The following is a 7,591-nucleotide window of genomic DNA, read 5'->3' as shown; positions in this document are numbered from 1 at the left end:
TCATTTTGCAAATGGGTACACTGAGATTTAGGTGGAGGTAATGATTTTGCCTAAAGTTAAACTGTAAGTAAGTGAAAAGCTTCGATGTCATCCTAGGTCTTTTGACTTCAAGTGCACGCTCTTTCTCCTTCCCCACTAGCTGGCGACATTTTCCCCACTGCGACATGTTTGACACATGATGTTCACTTGAATGAGGCTCTCCCATGGGCATAGCCAGACTTGCACATGACATTGGAGAGCAGGGTGACCTCTCCATCCCCAACACACAAGAATGCTGCCATAATGCAAGTGAGAGTCACATTACTATAGGTATCACCTTGCCTTTTCTCACACTTTTGAAAAGTTGCAAGTGTCCGTTCTTTAAATGTTATTAGTATCAAGTGACTTGTAAAAAAAAAAAAAAAGGCTGTTGCTTTGCATACACTGCTGCTCTGTCTAAAACGGGTCTCTTCTGACCAAGCATTTAATATACTGATGAACTCACATTGTTAAAATTCCACTTTGTGTTGTCAAATAGGTGGGGTGTTGAGAAGGATTAGATCACGTCAAACCTGGTGCTTACAGAGCCCTTTGATGTGGAAATTTCATAGCATAGGGCAACACAGAAAGATAGAATTACAGGGTCATTTTGGGGGGTTGGGCAAGGGAGTTTGTCTTGGCAGGAAAGGGGGGGGGGCCCTGGGGATCCGACTGCAGAACTGTGGTGGGGACCTGTTGCAGGAAATAACTGTGGGTAAATGGACTCTGAGAACAGATGCGAGGGGAAGCAGATGATGTTGAAATCATGGGGTAAAGATACACAGCCAGCTTGGAGGTGGAAGGTAGCCAGCACTTGTGGGTAACAAATCGTTAAAAAAGGCAAAAAAGAACATCAACATAAAAGTAGTGGCATTGAAAGGCTGAGTGGGATAAAGGAAGGGAAGATGGAGGGAGAGAACAAGGGAGAAAGGGGATTATTTTTTAAATAGAGTAAAATAAACCAGTTCCTAACTTAGCACTTTCACATACTTCCACTAAAGAAAAGGCAAGAGATAGTGTACATGTTGAGGGACAGAAAGGACATAAAGGGACCCCCACTGGTTGCTCAGGTGTGCTTGTTTGTCATGGTGACACAAAAGCCTCATGGCCCCACTGTCTCTGGTGGTGACTGCAACTGTTCAACCCAAGCAGAAAACAACTTCTACAAAATTGATATAATAGGGGTGCCTGGGTGGCTCAGTTGGTTAAGTGTCTGACTTTGGCTAGGGTCATGATCTCACGGTTCATGGGTTCAAGTCCCACATCGGGCTCTGACAGCTCAGAGACTGGAAACTGCTTTGGATTCTGTGTCTCCCTCTCTCTCTGCCCCTCCCCCATCCACACTCTGTCTTTCTCAAAAATAAATAAACTTAAAAAAGAAAACCTGATATCATAAATACACCTGCAACGAAATGTCAAAGGCTGCTTATAAATCACTCAGCAAAGCAAAAGTAAACAAATCATAAGTATCTCAAGAATAAAATACATCTTAAGTATTTTTAAATGACTGTGTGCCTCAGTTTCATGATCTGTAAAAGGGGATAATAATAGTTTTATCATAGGGTTAATACAATTATATTCTTAGGGATGATAGTATTATCTACATAATAGGATTGTTATGAGGAATACGTAGGTTGATATTTGTAAAGTGCCTGGCACATTACGCATTTGTTGAATAAGTAAAAAATAAAATAGCAGGAGATTCACAGATTGTCAGGATTGGAAGAGAATGTAGGGAACATGGGCCAAACTATTCCTTTTTTTTTTTAATGTTTATTTTTATTTTTGAGAGAGAAAGAGAGAGAGCCCATGAGCCAGAGAGTGATATAGAAAGAGGGAGACAGAGGATCTGAAGCGGGCTCCATGCTGACAGCAGAGAGCAAACCCACGAAACTGTGAGATCAAGACCTGAGTGAAAGTCGAACACTTAACCAACTGAGCCACCCAGACGCCCCAAACCATTCCTTTTAAGAGACGCAGGTGAGTTCCAAAGAAGGAAAATGATTCACCTGTAGTCTTTTACAGTTGATTAAACTGGTGACAGAGGGAGTAGAAATAAAGACTCTTGATTTCCCATCAAGAGTGCTTTTAAATAAGAAACACATAATAGGTACCAATATAGGACAGATTTAACAAATCCAAACTTTCATATTTAGCCAGATTCTTAGCTTCCGGAGGGCTGTGTCTTGTCAATCTTTGCATTTACGGTGATAATCTGAATGTCCCATTTACAGTAGCATTCTATAAATGTTCACTTAGACTCAAGGTAATATGACGAATTACTTCACATTTGAGGCACTCAGAGCTATTTGAGGCTTAGAACTGATAAAGCAGGAGTGTTTTGAAGGAGGAACTTTTTAGGAATGGCGATTCTTCTACCCCCTTTCAAATTTTGCGTGCTAAATTCATAGCCTGGTATATAACAGACATTAATGCTCGGTGAATGCTAACTATTCTTTTAGGAACTTGTTTCCTAGGCCAAGATATGATGGTATCACTTGACCATTAGCACAGAGGCACTGCCAGATATGATCCTCTTTCCTTTACAGGTATTGTCAGATAGCAGTTCGGGGCAAAATGTCTAATGTGGCAGAAAGGGGTTGCAAGCAGGTGGTAAGCTGTTACCCAAATGTCAGTCACTGTTCCCTTGAACAGTGATTGATGACTTCCATATGAAGGCAAAGTTCATCAGTCCTGCAGGATTTCTCAGCCCATATCGTCCTCTGCCCTCCTTTAAAATTTTATGATGTTTGTTTCCTGTCAGCACTATTTTTATTTCATTGGATCCTGTTGGGGATTTTCCTGTTTATTTTTCTTCCTGTTTCTCAAAACAGGAATTAAAAGATAAAGATGAACAATTATAAAGCACTTTGTAGTGACCTTTACAAAACTATTATTAAAACTCTTTCAAGGCTTCCGCCCTTGGCTACCGGTCATCACACAACAGTTAGAGGGCAAACAAGCGGGAACCGAAAGAGGTCCTGAGGCTTCGGGCTGCCACTCAAACCTGCTCTCATCTGGTCTGAACCCTTCACCACGGCTCATTCCTCCGCAGGAAGCGTTTTCCTCTGGAGTCCGGTATTCACCTCTTTGGCATGTTTCTCATCCTATCTCTTAGGTCGCAAACAAATTCCACTTTCCAGCTGTGTGGTCCTGGGCAATGGTTCTTACCCTCTCTGAGCCTCAGCTTCCTGTTGTGCTCAGAGGAAGTGTTCTGTGGTGAGGTCCAGGGAGAGGCAGGTCATGGAGGAACAGTGGCAACAGGGCAGAGAGGAGATGGGGCCTGGTGGCTACACCATTGCAAGCAGACAGACTGGGGTGGAAATTGACTCCTCCACTCAGCAGACCTCAGGTAACTTACATAACTTAGGCTAATTCCTTTTCTTGTTGCTGTTTTTATTTGAATTCGAGTTAGCTAACATACGGTGTCAGAGGAGTTTTGGGTGTACAATTTAGTGATTCCACACCTCCGAACCACACTCGGGGCTCATCACAACTTAGGCCTATTCCTAATCATGACTCTTAATGTCAATATCTCACATGCATTTCCCTCTGATTCAACCGTGTAGACTCGCACCTCACTCCTTCTTATACCCCAACTCTACTGCTAAAGTTTCAACTCCCCTGAGACCTATGGTCATTGATTCTTCTACCTTTTTGCACCTCTTCATGTCCTCTTCTCCTCTTTACCCAGCTTAATGTTCATAGTCCATTATTATAACTGTGCCTTTGCCACTATCTTTAATTCCCCTCTCCTGTCTCCCTTCATCCAGTTTGTTGGTCAGACCTCCAAGCTGGCTGAATCCAATTCTCCACCTACATAGTGATTGCACCCGTGTGGCTAAATGTAGCCAGAAAATAACAATTAACCATGCTGTCTTGTCACCCTTTACACATGATTACACATTTCAAAAGGGCTCGTGTTGAAGCCTGGAAATACTATTAAACTTTCCTAGTCCGTCTAATCTCCTATTTGTCTGTATTTTACATTCTCTCCTAACTCCTTAAACTTCTTTCTCCACCCTCACTCTCAGTTGGTGACCTTACTTCTTACTGCACTTGGAAGAGAAAATTGGGAAAAAGAAAGAAACTTCCATATGTCCCTATGACTATGTCTACCACTTCACAGGCATCTGTACCCATATGGTCTCACTCTCCAGTTACTGAGGCTGAATCTTCTCTCTTCCCATCTAAGGCCAGTTTCCAGGCTCATGCCCTAGATCCCATCATCTCTCACCTACATAGAGACATCCCTCTGGTATTTCTCCCTTCTCTCTCCCACACGATTAGTTTTGCCCTTGCTACTGGATCATTCCCATAAGTGCTCAAAGATGCTTCCATACTCTCATCTTAAAAGCAAGCAAACAAGGAAAACAAACTTCTCTTGATCTCCACCTACTACCCCACTTCTCTGTTTACTTTTATAGTAGAATTTTCCAGAGTTTTTCATACTAGTTGTCTTTGCTTTCTCTTTCCTTATTTTCTCTCTTGTACTCAATATGCTTGGATTTTGTTCCCACCATCTCACTGGAAAGAAAGAAAGAAAGAAGAAAGAAAGAAAGAAAGAAAGAAAGAAAGAAAGAAAGAAAGAAAGAAAGAAATTTGTGACCTCCATGTTGTTAAATCCAGTGCTCTTATCTGGATTGAAGTATCAGGACCAGTGACCCACTTAATCATTACCTCCTTCTTTAAACAACTCTTTCACTTGGCTTCTGGAATACCATTCACTTCCTACCTCACTGGACATTTCTGTTTAACATCCTTTATGGTTCCTCCTCATCTCAACCTCTATATATTGGACTCCTCTGGGGATTCCTCTTCTGCCCTCATTGCTCTCTTCTGTATTGATATTCGCTTCCATGGTGATATCATTCAGTTTCAAGGCTTTAAGTGCCATCTATGTACTGGCAATCCCAAAATGTATATCTTCAGCAGAGCCTCCTACATGAACTCAGTATTCACGCAGTCAGCTGCCTGCTCAATGTCCACTAAGATGTTTAAAAATCACCTTAGGTTAACATGTCCCAAACCAAACTCAGATCTCATCACCCCCACTGACCTGCTTCTCCTCCAGTTTTCCCTTTCATAGTAGATAGCATTGCTATCTTTCTAGTTGCTGAGGTCAAACCTCATCATTAAATCTCCCTTCTTTCTTACCTTCTCACATCTAGTCAACTAGTATATCTTGTTAGTTTCACCTTCAGAATAAATCCAAAAATTGACAGCCTTCTCACCACTACCCTATTTTCCTTCCAACACCATAGACATGTGAGATTATGTCACATCTAGTCTTAAAACCTTTGGATGTTTTCCCTCTCAGAGTAAAAGCCGGAGTCCTTCCAGGGGTTCACAAAGCCCCAGGTCCCACAGGGCCTGACTGATCCCCGCCTTGTTCATCTCTCCTAGAGCTCTTCCTCACCCTCTTAGGTAGAGCCATGCCAATCTTTTAGCTATTTCCTGGACACATAAAGCAAATGTCAGCGTGAGAGGCTCTGTATTTGCTGTTTTTCTGCCAGTAATCCTTTTTTTTTAAATTTTTTAAACATTTATTTATGTTTGAGAGACAGAGATAGACAGAGCATGAGCAGGGGAGGGGGAGAGAGAGAGAGAGAGAGAGAGGGAGACACAGAATCCGAAGCAGGCTCCAGGCTCTGAGATGTTTGTTAGCACAGAGCCCGACGCAGGGCTCGAAATCACAAACTGCAAGACCATGGCCTGAGCCGAAGTCGGACGCTCACCAACTGAGCCACCCAGGCGCCCCATCTTCCAGTAATGCTTCTACCTCATGGCTCGTTCTCTCACATCCTTCAGAATTCAACTCAAATATCTGCTTCTGCACGAAGCTTTCTCTGTTTGTTTTATATAAAATAGTGCATGTATACATATTCACCCACCCCCAAACATTCCTCTGAACCCTGATTTATTTTTCCTATGGCAGTCACCACTGTCTGATGCACAATATGTTCCCCTATTCATTTACCTTTTTTTGTCCTCTTTTGCTCACTGCTGTATCTCCATTATCTAAAATGGGGCCGAGAAACAGCCGCATTCAATAAACATTTAATGAACAAATGAATGAATGGAGCTAACGTGAGTGTTAAATTAATTCATGTATGTGTACAGGAATCAGTGTGCTGTCTTAGTGTTTCTTAGCTTTTTCTGGAACTGCCCTCGCCATCCTGTAGTTAACGCTGGGAAACAGCATGCTGTGTAGAGGGGTGCGACCCCCTGGCTACCGCTGATAGGACAGGGATGGACACCCTGGGCCAACTGTTTCTTCCAGGGGAATTTGGTGCTGGGAATCAGGGAGCCGGGCCATTTACTGACACTGTAACCTATCTTTCCACAGCAGCTGCAGATCTTGTTTCCAGCCAAAAGGACCAGATGCAGAGGTATCTATCAAAAAGAGAGAATAAAATGATCAGAGAGAAGCAGAAGTGACAGATGGCAAGAGGATCCGTGCAGGGCTCTAGGCCCCACCAGCAGTTGTTCCTCAAATCCAAACAGATCCCTGTCCTTTCTGCTCCATTAAGGAGAAACCCAGCTCTGCGTCTGCCATGATGATAGGTGGTTAATAAATATTAATTGAATATGAAACTTGAAAGGGTGAGGATCATATCTACATCTGTTTCATCTCAAGATCTTCACAATAAATCAAACCAAATGAAGTTACAAAAATAAACATTGTGTGAACATTTGGCATCTCACCTAGTTTGACAACGAGGAGATTCTGTTGTCTTGGAAGGCGGCATAATTATGCAATGACGACCAGCCCCACAACAGGAACCTTGAGTTCTGGTCCAGCTGTGAACCTGAGTTGGTTAGCATCCCTCTCCCATCCCTGTTTTCTCATCTGTAAAACAAGAGGCAGGATTAGATGGCTTGTAGTCTACTTTCTAGGTCTCAATTTTAGAAGTTTTAGTCCTTAATGACATGGAGGCACATTCTTTTCTTGTTGATAAATACTTCAGACATTTTAAACATGTCTTTTTTTGTGACTGCAACATATTGGAGCCCTTCATCTGTGGGTGGAGTTTTCCACCTCATAAACCTTGGTGGGAGACATTGAAAACCCCAACTATGCAGTCTCCTATTTCTTTTGTGCCTAGCACTAGGTTACACGAGGGAAGCTAGAGCCATGAGACCCAGCCACCAACACTGAAATGGGAACCTGTCACTAGCTGGGTTCAAGTGCAGCCAAGAATCCATTCCAGAGACAGGCAGTGGCAGTAGCTGTGGCACTTCTGGTGTTGACCATTGTGACGTCCTCTGTCAAGGGTACAGAGGTGCCAGCTTGGCATCCAGTATTCATGGAGGGAGTGTGGAGTCCTCAGGGCATGTAGATTGGTAACATGATGGCTATGGACTTGGCTTGACTTCAGGTTCTACTTCCCTTCTGGCTTCTTTAGGTTTCTTATGATTCTGTAAGATGCTATCTTTTCAATGAGATCTTTTTTTTTTTTAAGTTTATTTATTTATTTTGAGCAAGAGAGCATGAGAGGGGGAAGGGCAGAGAAAGAGAGAAAGAATCCCAAGTAGGCTCTGCACGGGTAGCACAGAGCCTGACATGGGG

At 42.8% G+C, this 7,591-nt stretch overlaps 1 long non-coding RNA gene across 1 annotated transcript; it reads right to left on the bottom strand.

Moving 5' to 3' along the window:
* Nucleotides 1–6,062: 6,062 nt before the first annotated feature.
* LOC109491710 lies at nt 6,063–7,286 on the bottom strand. The gene is made up of 3 exons (XR_006584673.1): nt 7,190–7,286; nt 6,727–6,871; nt 6,063–6,414 (listed from the first exon to the last, which is right to left on the bottom strand). It is a non-coding gene; the product is annotated as an uncharacterized LOC109491710 (long non-coding RNA).
* Nucleotides 7,287–7,591: the final 305 nt, after the last annotated feature.

Source organism: Felis catus, chromosome C2, assembly GCF_018350175.1.
Source record: "Felis catus isolate Fca126 chromosome C2, F.catus_Fca126_mat1.0, whole genome shotgun sequence".
Taxonomy (NCBI): Eukaryota; Metazoa; Chordata; class Mammalia; order Carnivora; family Felidae; genus Felis; species Felis catus.
Note: the sequence above shows the minus strand (reverse complement) of the source record. Positions and strands in the feature narration are given on the sequence as shown.